The sequence below is a fragment of the Myotis nattereri genome, assembly GCF_964212035.1.
Source record: "Myotis nattereri genome assembly, chromosome: 2".
Taxonomy (NCBI): domain Eukaryota; kingdom Metazoa; phylum Chordata; class Mammalia; order Chiroptera; family Vespertilionidae; genus Myotis; species Myotis nattereri.
The window spans coordinates 179,906,416-179,921,981 of NC_138076.1; the positions used below are offsets into that span (position 1 = coordinate 179,906,416).

A 15,566-nucleotide genomic window follows, 5' to 3' on the forward strand; every position below is an offset into this window, starting at 1 on the left:
CCTAGACAACCTCCAACTGCAAGGGATGCTGGGAAGTCAAGTTTGTTTCTTTTTCTAACTAGCCATGGTGCCAAATTAAACAAAATGGGTTCAGCTATAGGGAAGAAGTGGGTACATGGACATTGGTTGGGCATCTAGCTGTGTGTGTCCCACAGTGATGTAGAACACAAGTCATAATAGGACAGTGGTTCTCAGCCTTCTGGCCCTTTAAATACAGTTCCTCATGTGGTGACCCAAACATAAAATTATTTTCGTTGCTACTTCATAACTGTAATGTTGCTACGTTATGAATCGTAATGTAAATATCTGATAGGCGACCCCTGTGAAAGGGTGGTTCGACTGCGAAAGGGGTCGTGACCCACAGGTTGAGAACCGCTGTTCTAGAGAATCAAGGTACCCTGCAAAGAGAAAAGCCATAAAAGAACCTTAAGTCTGTGTTTGAAAGCCCTCTTGGGCACCCACGGATGGGAGTGGAGGCCGGAAGAATGTGGAAGTGTTACAGAAGCATCCAAGCAGCTGGTCCTGAGGAAAAACACAGAGTCCCAGGTGACCTCACACAAATCATCCTGGCAGACTCAGAGGCTCGACCCGCGTGTTTCCTCCGCGTTGTCCCTGTTTTCCTTCCTCCCACTACTCACTTCCCATGGTTCCTTTAGATGAGGACCTACACGCTCATTCCACTCTTCAAATTCCACGTCAAGCAAAACAAAATTCTCTACTATGTGTTGTTTTGAGAAGCAGCATCTTTAGAAAAAGATAATGATGGCAGGGACGTTATTTATGCAACTGCAGTCACACTGTCAAGTTATATTAAGAAAGTAGGCCACAGAGTTTTAGCCTTGTCTTCACTTTCTCCCAACTAAAGTAAGTTCAGTAAACTTTCCTCATAAAAACCTCATGCAACTCTGTGGTGGCAAGATGGCATTGTGTAAAATATTACAGATGAAGAGAAGGATGACAAAAAGCCAGCAAAGGGACCTCTGTGAGCTAGATCCTGGGCACAGACATATGAGATAATACAGGCATATTTAGTGATACGGTATAGTATTACATTCATAGCAAGGGAAGAGTTCATATCCTTCCCAATGGGCCTATCTACTTCTTGCTTGCCTAAAGAATTTAGCCACTTATTTATGAATGGACTTGCCACTGAAAACAGCATCTTTAGCCTCCCCTTCACCAGGTAAAATTAGATTTTCCCTTGTTAGCAAGGCACACACACTAGAAATCAGTATGCCTGCTCCCTTGAACATGCGTCTGTTTTTATGGCAAATGTCTGATGGCCCTAAACTAGAAGTGAAAATACTTAGCCTTACTCTGGAGTTCATAGGAGTCCATAAAAGCTAAGGCCAGGCCCAAACATTATAGTACTTGATCTTCCTCCACAATCCGTATTTCAGACATGAGCCTTTGCCAGGATGACTGCAACTCAGTGCAATTAGAGTTTGTACACTTCCTTCGAGTCGTGAGCATTTTTAGGTGCACCACTGGAACAGAAACCACTAAATGATCTTTCTATTCTGAACTCATTCCATTTGCCAACCAAAACAAGGATGTGCGTGTGAACCAGTCAAAATGTGAGTCACGCTGCCCTGGCCGCTGTGGCTCAGTTGGTTGGAGCATGGTTCCACGCACCAGAAGGCAGCAGGTTCGACTCCCGGTCGGGGGCATATGCCCAGATTGCAGGTTTGATTCCCCGTAGGGGCTTGTGCTGGAGACGGCAGATTGATGTTTCTCTCTTTTTCTCCCTTCCTCTCTCTCTCAAATCAATTTTTTTTTTAAATGGGAGTCACACCAAGCTCCAGGGAAACATATAACCAAAGTTTAGTCATAAACTGTGACAACACACCCACATGGACCACTGACTCCAAACCCACATTTCAGAAATAGCTCTTCAATGGATACAGACTGACTCACATTTCATTGAGACCTTCCTCTCCCCTCAAAACTGCCCAGCCCATGTGCAAACTTAAAACTCCCAGAAGGGCCCGATTTTTCAATCTAAAATCCAGTTTGTTATTCTAGGTCAGCCGTGGGCAAACTACGGCCCGCGGGCCGGATCCGGCCCGTTCGGCTGTTCTATCCGGCCCCCGGAGCCGAAAGAGTGGAGGGTTCTCTTGCTCTCCCCTCCGCTCCTTCACCAGCAGCAGTGTTAACATGGCAACGTCGGGAAACACGGCCGCAGCTCCTTCTTCTGAGTCCAGTTTAAGAACCCATTGTGGCCCTCGAGTCAAAAAGTTTGCCCACCCCTGTTAGGTCCTTCAACTTGGAAAAAAAATATTGAAGTAAAAGAAACTCACCACTTGGCTATTTGAAACATTATCAACTAACGCCAAACAGGCGTCAATAATGACTATACTGAAAATGAAGAGTGTAAAAGAAACACTAAGAGTTTGTATTTTGTATGTTTAGTTCAGTTTAGTTTTTTAAGCATTAGCTCCATATAATACAGCATCAATCTTTGTGGTGGTGATTATGTGACAAAAGCTGCAGGCTTTTCGACTAGGGAAAAGGTTCTGACATGCACAGCAATGAATTTCAGAAACTAATGACATAATATACTACAGATGCACGGAACTGCACCAGCCCAGAGCCGTTTTTGGATAGTGTCAACTTTTGGATAATTTGATGACTGATTTAATTACGAAATGATCAATCTTTAGTAGAAAGAAAATGCTGGCTGAAGGGCAGACACTGTGTTCCCTTCATCCCCAAACAACACTCAGCGTCACTAAACTTAACAGCTTTGAATCTGGTACTTAAATGCATCTGTTCGACCATGGTGACATTAATAATCATAATCATGGCTCCCTGAAAGATTTCACGATTGGCTGCTCAGCTGTGATATTTTTTCTCCTCTCAATTTCAGAGCTAACATGGCTTTCTAGGGAAGTCTCTGGGAAGCAAAAGCCATCATTGTGCAGTATCTCTTGCCTATGTTTTCACCATGAAGCAACATTTCTTTAATAAAGAATCAAGACACAGACCCAACGGTGAATGCACATTCATTCATTAATTCACTCATTCATGCATTGTTTGGAAAAGGTGATTCAAATCAGGTCAGAAACATGTAATATCTTTGAAAGGACAGAATGATGAATAAGGTCTTTTAGTGAACAGTTTGGAAGATGTGTTATTTGGGATATAAGTACTTTTAAAAATGGGGGGACGGGTGAGGGGTGGGGGGAGACAATGAGGAAATAAAGGGGACATATATAATACTTTCAACAATAAAGATAAATTTAACAAAATAAATGAAAGTGGGAGGTGGAAAGCTAAAAAAGGTATTTTTAATGTAACAAATTACCAACATAATCTAAATTAATTACAAAATGAACTATTTCAGGAATATAAAAGCAGGTTTTAGAAAGAAATCAGCTAGTGAGTAACTGAGGCAGGAGTTGAGGGGGGAAGGAATGACCTTGTTCTGATATATCTCATGCTGGTACAGAGAGTGACAGAAAGACTACAGAAACAGTAAATGAACTCTCCTTCACTGAATTTGTTTCCAAAAAAATGTCTATGGTGGCCTTGAAATTAGGCACTATTGATCTGGAACTACAGTGTGCCCTAGATTTCAAGTCAACATTTGTCCACAAAGGCCAGATTACCCAATTTTTTTAAAAATAGCTACCAGAACTATTGACAGTTGCTGGTCAAAGATAATGAAATAAAAACCTGAGCCTAGCCCTAGCCGGTTGCTCAGTGGTTCGAACGTCGTCGGCCTAGGGACTGAAGAGTCCTGGGTTTGATTCTAGTCAAGGGTATGTGCCCGGGTTGCAGGCTCGAGCCCCAGTAGGTAGCCAATCAATGATTCTCTCTCATCATTAATGTTTCTATCTCTCTCTCCCTCTCCCTCTCTGAAATCAATAAAAATACACTGAGTGGCCAGATTATTATGACCGGCCAGATTATTGACCACCCCATCAGTACTTCATTGACACTTCCAAAAATACTGAATATTGAAAACTTCCTAAGCAAATACTCTCAAGGTTTTATTATTATTATTATTATTATTATTATTTGCATAACTAATTCACTTCATTGTACTGATGGGGTGGTCATAATAATCTGGCCAGTCATAATAATCTGGCCACTCAGATTATTAAAAAACACACACCTGAGCCTACCTTTCTCAATAACAAATATATTTCAAGTTTTGTCTTTTGAAAGTACCGTGTTTTACTATACCACATCTGCCTCATAAACTAGGACCACGAAAGAGAAATATTGGTTAAAACTAAGTATGTAAAATTACTGCTATTACTCAAAAAACTGTAAATAAAATTTAAAGCTTTGGGATATTCAAGTCCCTAAGCCAGGACTAGTTTCTTGGGGCGGGGGGAGGAGGGGTGTTAAGGGGGAGCCTAAATCTGAATTTGGCACATCAAGATAACATCCCAAAGGTATTTTTTTACTTGACTGGTTTTTGCAGCTCCATCCCTGGGTATTACACACTCCAGTTTGAACACTCCATCAGCCAGGGCTCCAGTGAGCTCACATCAGCCCACAGGAATTCCACATCACCTTCTCTTTCCCACTGAAAAATACTGTGTTTTACGTGCTTCCTACAGAACATAAATAGAAAGGACTTGTCCCCCAAGATTTCAGAGCCATCAGGAAATTTCTGCGTCTAAAACACAAACCAAAGTGAAAATAGTCTGGCCTTTCCAGTAAAGCACACCTTCCCTTTGCAAAAATCCTGCTCTTTAATCCACCCTGTGCTAATTAATTTTTTCAGAAACAGAGAACAATACAGAGCCAGGTGTTTTTAAAAACAGCCAACAAATTCTTCTTTCTAGCTCTAAACTTTAATTGTCATCTGGCTAGAAAGATAGAGAGCCCCGTCTATGAAGTCCTGTAACTCCACACTTCCTGACTTGGTTTTATGAGACGTAATGTGGTGGCTTCTTTCCTTCCTCACCTCCTGGACATGCCCTTTGATTCAGGCACGAGGATGCAGCTTTCTACTCACAATGAAGTCCACACCCGTTTCCTCCCCGACCAGGCAACAGAAGGGTCCTCTCTGTGAGGAACAGTGGTGAGCAAAAAGGGAAACTTGACTCAGGCTTCTCTCAGCCCATACATTTTTTTCCTGTTCCAGAAGAAAGAGCCTTAAGCACTTTTAAGTGAGAGTTCTGAATCAGTTTGTGGAGTTAAGTTTTTCCCCCAGAAAATCAATCACACCCAGTTAGTGAGTGACCTGGGCACACAAATCTTCAGGCGGGGTGGGGTGGGGGGGGTGGGGGGGAGGTTTGAAACAGGAAATAAAATATTAGAATTCTATACTTCCAGTTCTCAAACTATCTTTTCCTCCCCTCCCGGTAGGCAATTGCTTTCCCTAATTACCAAACTTGGACACTAAATCAAACCCTCGTTCTATTGCTCTCTGCACTTCTTAGTGAAAGGAAGGATTTGTTTCGGTCCCACATGTTGAAAAATACATGTTCCTATAATTAAGAGTCTGCATGCCACGCCTTCTGCCACATTTCCCTGTTAAAACTCCCTTTTCTAAAAATGATCCCTGAAAACACAACTGCCAGCCCTCATCCTTTTCTCAGCCACGGAACACAGATGTGAAGACCTTCAGCAGCCCTCCTAACCCCGCCAGGTCAGAGTGGGCAATGAGACGGATTCTCGGTTAAAATGTAAGAGTGCAAAGAGCTGGAGTTTTTACAAGTGTGGTCCCAAGAGACTCGTTTTCCCACATGCTCATAATGAATTCACCCCAAGTGAATTTCTCACATCCTGACTGGACTATATAAAAAGACTGCATATGCTGCTATATAACAATACATAAGAATAACCATTACATTCTCTCAGTTAAATCCCACTATGTAACAGGCCACACGGGCTCTAAAAAGATACAACACTTTTGTTCTCTCGCAAAAGCCCCATTTTTTAGTCAATATTTCATAAACTTTTTGTGACATTTTAAAATACTGCCCCCCCACCCCCAATCATCCCAACCCTCATACTCCCAAGTATTATTGGGAGACCAGGGTATATGGGGAAGGGGTGGTCTAAGGATACAGACAAGTCCTTACACGTCCAGTCCTGGAGGTATTTTTCACACATAAGCTCATCGGGAGCCCGAGGAGTAAACCTTACACCACCCCCCCAAAAGTGCCCGATCCCATTGGGAAACAGGAGTTCAGGAAAGGAAATCGACCCGGGGAGCAGGAGGCGCAGCTGCTACACCCAGCTGCAGCCACACAACGGTGCCGCTGCTCTCGAGTCTCCGAGAGGCATCCAGCGCCCTTACCTGGGGGTGGGCGCCGCCGGCACTAGTTCCAAAAGTTCTGGATCACCTTCTCCCGGAGTTCAAAGCCCCAGCACTCTGGTCCCGCCACGGGCCAGCAACCTCGAGTCCGGTCCCGTCCCGCTCCCGCCGTCCCCACCCTCCGGGCCCTACACCATGTCAGGAATCCGGGCAGACACCGAGCTGGGAGCTGACATCACTCCCGGGCCCAGGTACCTCCCCCTCCCGCCGCCGCCTCTCTCCTCCCTCCCGGCAGGGATTTAGCCAAAGAGCGTCCGCAGGGGGGCGGGGTCGGCAGCGCCCCGGCTCCCGCTGATTGGGCCGGGGCGCAGTCACTCAGAGGAGCCAACTAATTTTATACATTCCTCGCTGAGCCAGACTAGGGCTGGAAGTGGGTGTTGATGGAAAAAAAAATGCTGCCTTTCCTGCTATCTCTCCGGGAAGGAGATGTATGGGGAAGCACCTCGAGGGCCGGGGTTTTAAACTTTTCTTTGGCGTACTCACTGCATCCCAGATCAGAAATGAAACTAACCCACCCCAACCGCCTTTTTAAGGAAAAACCATTGCCTCGGTGTCACGGGCAAGTCCGAGTCCGGCGGTGCGCGGAGCAGAAAATGGCTAGCTGTAAAAAGCATGCAAATAAAGGAACACGCCAGCTCCCTCTGCTCCCCTTTTACCTGGGGACTGCTGGGTGTTCCCCTAGACGGGAGATTTAGAACTTCAAAGGCACTTGGGGAAAATTTGGAAGCCAATGCTAGGAAAGGCGACCAGCTGTGAATTGTTAACTTGCAGCGTTATCCGACCATGTGACTGCTTTTGCTGTTCGCGATGAAAATCAATCACACCACGCGAGCTTCCAGGCAAATAAAAGCGAAATAAGAAAAATTATTATTTACCTGTTTCCCAGCCTTAACGCTGCTGTTTCCATGCACAACTGAAAAGGAGGGGAACTCACAACTGAGCTGAACAAGCCACAGGAGAATAATTACTGTTGAATGGAACCAATTGCAGAGGCTGAGCAATCAATTAAGAATTAACTAACATTTACCCTCGACGGATATCGCGCTGTATAATCCCCTTGCCTAACAGAACAGAAAGATTCTCAGGAGATGGTTCTTTCGATGTGTCTCTGTGCTCCCGGGCAGAACTGCAGGGTGAGACGTGGCTCTATTTATATGAGACATATAGGTAGCTTATTATCCCTCATATTCTGGAAGGACAATGAATTAATTATTGACTTTCTGTTGGATTAGATTTTCTATGATGGATGACAATGTTGTACATTTCACCATCCTGCCATATTTGTAGAGGGATGCAGAGTCCAACCCTGTGCCTCATTTAATCCTCACCACCATCCTGTAAAGTGGGCATCATTGGCCTCATTTTTTTTATCTAACAGTTTTATTTTTTAATAACTTTATTTTTATTGTTGATACTATTACAGATGTCCCCACCTCCTGCCGCCATTAGCCCCTTTTTAACCTAAGAATCAAAGGCTCCGCCAGGTTACCTAAGTAAATTTCTCCAGAACACTCAGAACTGGGGTTGAAACCAAGATCCATTAGACTCCAAAGCCATTTTTTCTCTTTACTTGAAAGAAATGACTGCCCACAATCTACACTCATTCAAACAGTATAATGCTAAAAAATAAATAAATAAACATCCACAGACCTACTTTCTGTTATTGCCATTGTTAGACCGACACCATTCCAAGCTCCTACCTTACACTTCTGACTCCATTTTCCCCCAGCTCTGTGCACCCCTACCAGATGAGTTTTCTAAAACACTGTTTGGTTTTGCCATCAAGATCTTCCCCTATAAATTCTGGCCCCCTTTCTCTGCAATTGTTGGCTAGCCATTTAACACTCTCCCTAACCTGGTCTATTTACCTCTCCCACCTTATCTCCCACTTCAGTCCTGGGAAACACTGCTACAGACTAACTGGTCTTCTCACAGATCTCGGCTTGATTCTCTTCTTCTGGCCTAACTGGAAACCCCACTCTTCTGTGTGTGTGTGTGTGTGTGTGAGGGGGAATGGGGGGGGGGGGAGGACAGGGGAAGGTTGTTGTTTTTGTTTTTTTGAAAAAGAACTTTTAAGAGCTATTCTCTTAGCAACTTTCAAATATGTAATACAGTATTATTAACTATAGTCACCATGCTACACATTACATCCCCATGACTATTTTATAACCGGAAGTTGGTACCTTCTGACCCTCTTCTGCATTTTAAGTCCTACCCTTCTCTCAAAGCTTAATTAATCAAAGTCCTGTCCTTGCTGTGCACTATGTGGACAGAAAAAGGGCTTGGAGTCCATTGCCCAGTTCTGCTACTTACTTGCTGTGTAACTTGGGCAAGTCACTAAAACATCCATCAGTTACCTCTTCTATGAAATGGGGCTGGTGATGCATCCAAGGTTATTGTAAGCTTTATTGCGGTTGTACAGATGTGTAAACATATGGTAATATATGTCTGCCTATATACATTTTCTATCTTCCCAAACCCCCCTCCATTCCTTAAATAAACCATACCCGGAAATACCCCCAAATAATCTTGAAGCCAAGATTAAGCCAAGAATAACCTTGAACCCATCTCTCTCCCCCTCCCCCACCCCTTTGGCCAGAGTCCTTCCCTCTTCCCACTCTGCCACCATTCATGCAACAGTCCTTCACTCTGTCAGATATTTTATGCACCAAACACTTAACCTGCCTCTTAGCCACTCATCCTTCGCTCCCACAGTCAGGGACACACTTGTCTGTCGTGCCTGTTGCCTGCCTTTGCCTTCCTAAATGCCTTCTAACAGTGGCTGAGTGGCTAGCAGTCATTCTTCTAGCCCCAGTCATAGGATGGCTACACTCAGGCTCACATTCTACAACCAGCAGCAGAAAATGAGGGAGGGAATGTCCCACCCCCATAGGGATGGCAGGATAGAATAACAGGAAGTTGCCTCCCATCCCCTCCACAGCTGGAGTGATAACAGCTGCCATCAGAGTCCGGAAAACAAAAGACTCAAAGGAAAGCTGAAAACTGGCCCTGGCTGAAGCAGCAGTGTTCAAGCCAGGGGTTCCAGAGTGGGTGAGAAAGGAATCGATGGGCCAGATTTCAGGCTCCTTCTCCCCAGCCTCTCCCCTCCCCCTTAATCAGAGTTACAGCTGTTCTCTGTTCTACATTTAGACTTCACCATAATGCTTCATTTTTAAAAGAGACTCTAACACTTAAAGAAATATACTGAAACCACTGGCCTCTGTGTATCTTAGGGAAGCCCCAAAGAATAAAGACATCTCAGCAGAAGTGAACTAGGGTGTCCAGGGAGCAGTGACCCCGAGTTTACCCACTCCTCTGAATCTTAGCTGACTTAATAGAAAAGTCTGTTTATGATTCTGTGGTTTCAACACGAATCAGCTCTGAAGATCAGATATCTATTATCTGCCTAATCATTCCGATGATCAGCCTTACCTTTAGTACCTATGAATTTTGCCAGATACTGTCACTGTGGGGTGAAGTGTGGAGGAGGACACTTTGAAAGCAAGAGAAAACATACAGAAAATAACAAAATTAGAACGTGGAATGGATCCTATAGGTCATCTGATGCAACTACCTATTGGAGGCAAGAATCCTTTCCATAGCATTCCTGACAAGTAGCCCTCTAGCACCCACTTGAATTTATCTGGCAACAATGAGCACTTGAGCTAGAAGAGCATCCCACCACTAAAGATCTTTATCCTAGGGGGCCAGGTCCTGCTTTTCTGACTATTCCCCCAAAGATCTCTGTCTTGTGTCTCGTTTAATCCTCACAACCATCCAACAAGGTGAGTGTTATTAGCCCTATTATGACGTAAGAATCAAAGGCTCAGCAATCTATAATAATAAAAGTGTAATATGCTAATTAGACCGGACATCCTTCAGGACGACCTTCTGGACAAAGCCGGGGCTGAGAGGGAAGCCCAGGTCCCGGGTGCCAGAGGGAAGCTGGTGCCAGCAGCCGGGGGAAAGAAGGCCTACTCTTGCACGAATTTCATGCATCGGGCCTCTAGTTTAGTGTTACACAAGTAACTTGCTCCGGAACACCCAGAACTGGGATTGAAACCAAGGTCTCTGACTGCAAACAATTTTTCTTTATATGCATCTAAAGCATTGATTGCCCACAATCTACTCACTTTCAATGCTGCCCACTAGAGTCACAGATTGAAGATTGACTCTTTTTATTACCTCCAGCCCCAAGCCTGTGCATGCATGAGGATGTTTCCGTACTTAGTTTGTTTAGATGCAGATACAGGAAAAGCTCACCCAACTCATCAGGGTCATGTCATCTGCCTGTCTGGTCTTTACAGGCTTCCAGCCTCAGGTCTCTATAGCATAGTCCTGATTACTCTAGATGCCTATCAAAGCGCTTGAATGTCTCCCCTCTACCTCTCTGAACTTATCACTGTGCTTCATACATTCGGACTGTGCAAACTGAGTCACTCTGCACCCACATCCCCATTTTTACCCATTTCTTCTAAAATCCATCTCACAGGATTGTTGCAAGGATCTGATGAGATGTCATATGCATGATGACTGAGCATGTTGCCTGACACATCGTAAATCATCAGTACACATATTTTTATTTTTCTAATGACATAAAACAATTATAGTATTATTTTTACATATGGCTTATGTCCTGCACTAACTGTAAGTTTCTTACAGTCCTTGAGGGCAGGATGCCAATTTTTTTTATCTTTATGTCCTTTATGGGGTCTAGAACTATGTGTTGTCCCATGAAAAGTCAACAAAATGTACTGAATGAGCCCTGCTTGAGTGACTCCCACACACCAAAAAGACTGTGGCTTGGGTGACAAATTGGGCAAATGTAGGAGGCAGACCATTAAAGTTCCTCTCCAACATCAATGTTTCTCTCCCTCTCTTCCCCCTTCCTTTCTCTCTAAAATCAATAAAAACACATTCTCAGATGAGGATTAAAAAAAAAAAATTACTGAATGAATGAATGCCATCCTTTGCTTAAAACTTCTAATCTTCTGTTTAGAAATTCATGAGGAACTTGACCAGAGTGGTCTTAAAGTGAGGTGGGCTAGTAAGAAGCTCGGAAAATTCCTTGACAAGGGGAATGGGAAAACTGAGACAGATAGCTGAACAAACTGGCGGAGCAATTTATAGTCAGATACAGAAGGCCATCAGGGCAGAAAGCCCCGGGTACCTAGCAATAGGCAAAACTGGTGCCAGACCTCACCCCTGGGTGGCCTTTCTTCCCCTGGCATGTCGCTGGTCATGTGGTTCAGACCTTTCAGATCACTGGTCATGCGGTTTAGACCCCTTGTGACCTTTCCTCCCTAGAGATAATATCTAGGCCTTGGTTGTATTTCAGCTTCAGGCCCAGAAGAGCAGCAAAACCATGTGGTTGACACCAGGACCAGCTATGGTGACTAATGACCCCCTGCCCTGTTGCTGACTAATCAGTGGAGACCAGACCCTGAAAGATACACCTGGAAAAACTGATAAATGCTCTATTGAGATGCTTCCCTGAGACCTCCCCTTTACTCCCAGCCTTTAAAACCCTCAAGCTGAAGGACCCAGGGCACACTCTTCCTCCTGGGAACACACCCATGCCTTTCCCTCCCCTCCCTTCTCCCCACTAAGGTTGCATCTCCTAAACTGTAAGGACCCCATGAGACTTGCAACCAGGGCAGCAATGGGCAGTAGCAGCTAGTCCCAAGCTAACCCCTGAACCTGTTTCCAAGGTCCCCTTTTCTCTGAATTTCCACTGAGCTGACAGCAGCCCCACCTTGGCTCACTTCTTTCCTGTGGCATTTCTACAGAGCCAGGCAGAGCAGCACCTAGGTCTCTCCTGTTGCTTTTTCTATCCTAGGCCCTTCCTTGTTTCACTGTCCCCAGCTTTAATAAACGTCCTCTCAGAGCCACCTGGACTCGTGTTGTGAAATCTTTCCTGCACTAAGTCAAGAACCCACACACTACAGGCCAGCCTGAGGCAGACCCACATTAGGCCCACTCTGGCCCTGTCCCTTTCTGATAAAAGGATCTGGGAGCCTCAGATTGTTCTCATTCCAGTCACATTGATGAAGACAGAGGAGGGTGAACACATGGTATACATCATGAACCCACATTCAAATGAAGCCAGCTTAGCTTTCGAATTCCTTCTAAAGGAAGTTGCTGCATAGTCTGTCTGATTTTAAGTATGGCATTGCTGATAACCCAGACACCGTTTTAATATCCTTTCACTGGAGACTGTCACTACTCGGCTACCACCACTGATATCAATTCTGAATCCAACCCTCCTCCTTATTCCCTTTCTGCCCATGGGGACAGGTTAGAAGTCTACCCAGTGGCTCCCTCCAAGCAAAGCTTTATTTTAATCACTCTTTCCTTATAACCAAGATTGTGCTGGTTATTCTCTAGTCTAGTACTTGCCGGATAAATCCAAAAACCTAGTTACAGTCAGTCAACTCCCCCAATCTATCATTCTCTTTAAAATGGAAAACCATTTTAATTAAAAATAGACTGTCTTTTTCATGGTCTTTGATTAATGTTCAATTAATGACTAAAGGAAACAAATTAAGTTCTCTCAAGCAATTAACCCCATTTACAAACATGGTAAATTGAATTTACCAAAAGTATGTGTCTGATTCCTATACTCTGAAAGAGGCCAACCAGAAGGAGAATCAGCCTTTTCGATACAGAGCAGCAATTCCTATTTTCCATCCCATGTGGATGCTCTGCATAGCATTCTTCCCCGGCTGTCAGGCCTTTTCAGGATTGACAAGTCACTGCCATTTCTTCCTACCAACACGCACTGTGCACAGACAGACCTCTTTAGAGGTCCTGGGAACGTGCTCAATCAGCAATAAAGCATTACCCATAACCAGTAACTCCCACTTGATTTTCACCCGCCACAATATTAAGTAAAGTTCATTTCTCAAAAAAAATATCATGGCTTATTATTAATCACAATTTTCCCAGTGTGACGTTGTGGGGCACCCCCTTCTCTGGACCAGTGCCATGTATGATGCCCAGGCCTCTAACTAATTCATTCATTCCTACCCCACTCACCTGTTCAGCTAGACAATCATTAATTTACTGTGGCTTTATTCAGCCTCTCCTAATCCTTAACTAGAATTCTCCCACTTAACTAGAATTTACATTTAAAAATGGCATGTTAGACTTCAATCCCAGAAACTTCTAAGAGGACTAAGACAAATGAGTGTTAGCTATAAACAGATGTAAGATAAGCATGGGACAACTGGTTTACGTAAATACTTTCATTAAAGGAACTTTGCTGGCAAGTTGAAACAAGTTGCTGATTAACAAATCTTCGAGCTAGAGCCTCCTACCTCCCAAAGCCTGCAAAAAGAAACCCCGAGTTCTCTGCTGCTTTCCCTTGCTCCTCCCGATCCTATCTCCAGCCTATCTCCAGAAAAGCCTTTCCACTGAAGCATGCTGACTGTGTAGCATCTGAATAGCCAGGTAATTAGTACTGCGGTTTGTTAAACTGCCCAGGGTATTAAGGGAGCAAAGAGAAAGTTACAAGCATCCCTTTAGCATGTCTGTCTTTTTAAATGCTTTAAACCTCTTTCCTCTTATTTCATCTTAGATCATTTCCATTTGATTCTATATTGCTTGAGTTCCGAAGTAGATATCATGTAGTAGCCACGGAACTACCTTTTATATTGCAAGGTGCCATTTCTGAAAAAGATCATCACCCATTCCCGAGTAAAAGGAAGTGTAAGAAATGGCACCTTTTCTTTGGGAAAATTAAATAAAGGTCTAGGGTCACTTGACATTGGTGAGCTTCAGTTTCTCCATCTGTGAATGGGCTGGTGGCAATGCTAAAGGAAGAGTGTACTAGAGTGAAGTCATGAAACCCTAGATCAGTGGTTCTCAACCTTCCTAATGCCGCGACCCTTTAATACAGTTCCTCGTGTTGTGGTGACCCCCAACCATAACATTATTTTTGTTGCTACTTCATAACTGTAATTTTGCTACTCTTATGAATCGCAATGTAAATATCTGATATGCAGGATGTATTTTCGTTACAAATTGAACATAAAGCATAGTGATTATCACAAAAACAATATGTAATTTTATATGTGTTTTCTGATGGTCTTAGGCGACCCCTGTGAAAGGGTCGTTTGACCCCCAAAGGGGTTGCAACCCACAGGTTGAGAGCCGCTGCCCTAGATGCTGTATCCCTGACAGGTTCCTTCTGACAGAGTCCAAAATTGTTCTCTACACACAGGATTCTCAGTTAACATCCTGAGACGCTTGCTATCTTGAACAGTACTGGTTGGACCATGGACTCTCACCTGAGTCAAAGTATAGTACAGTCAAGTCTAAACTTGCCAGCAGCCTGAAGCAAATAAACATGGAACTCCTCAGCAGAGCTCCATACTGAATGGCCACTAAGTGGACCTATCAAATCCTCTCTCAAGACAGTGAATGTAAGACACATAGAAAACCAGAAAATAGAGTAGAAAAGAAAGAAGCAAGTAAATCGAAGGCAATAAAACAGAATAAAGAGTCTATGGAAGCATGGATTATGGAAAATTAGATAAGGAGAAAGTCACTAACTTAGGTAAAATAGAAAGCAGAAAAAGCTCAATGCTGAGAGTCACACATAGAAAAGGTAGTGTTTGGAACCATGAGACAGTAGACATCATCAGGGTAGTGGAGAGTAGCCGCAGAATTAATGGAAAATAGAACAACGGTAATAAAAAAGAAAAGAATAATAGGAAACACCAATGTCTGTGTGTCTGGTACTATTTTAAAGGTTTTAAATATATTCAACCCTGTGAGTCTGTTTCCATTTCACAGACTAGGAAACTAAGCCACAGAGAGCTTCAGTCACTTGCCCAGGGTCACACGCTGGGAAGAAGCATAACTGAACCCAGTTTGGCACTGGAATCTGTGCAGAGGGAGAAGCTGAGTTACAGGAATGATAGACCAGCAGAGTTAATGTTAAATTCTTAACCAGGTTCCAGTTCTCCTGAGGCTCAATGGTTCAGTGGTTTCCTGCACTTCCTTCATTCCCCAGGTGGTCCCACACTAACTCCCCATCCCCTGAAGTAACCTGAACACTCATTAATGCGTCTTGAGAGAGCCTAACACTTACATCAGGACTTCAAGTGAAATAATAAATGTAACACAGTGAAGTTTTTTTATTCTGAAATGAGGTGAAAGTTCTGAAGCTATGGCCTAGTGACCAAGATAGAGTTTGTCTCTAAATCATGTTCCTTTGTGACATTCTCTGGGCCAGCCTCACTCTGTCTTGGCAGTATATTGTGCCACACACTGTGGG

The 15,566-nt window shown here is 43.9% G+C and overlaps 1 protein-coding gene across 1 annotated transcript in view; it reads right to left on the reverse strand.

Annotated features, from left to right (window-relative positions):
- The window catches only part of PPFIBP1 (PPFIA binding protein 1), a 168,612-nt gene extending 161,833 nt beyond the window's left edge, over window positions 1-6,779 (reverse strand). The window contains exon 1 of the mRNA XM_081082694.1: window positions 6,266-6,779. The gene's annotated coding sequence lies outside the window, so the exon portion shown is untranslated. The remainder of the gene's footprint in view (window positions 1-6,265) is intronic.
- Between the last annotated feature and the right edge of the window lie 8,787 nt (window positions 6,780-15,566).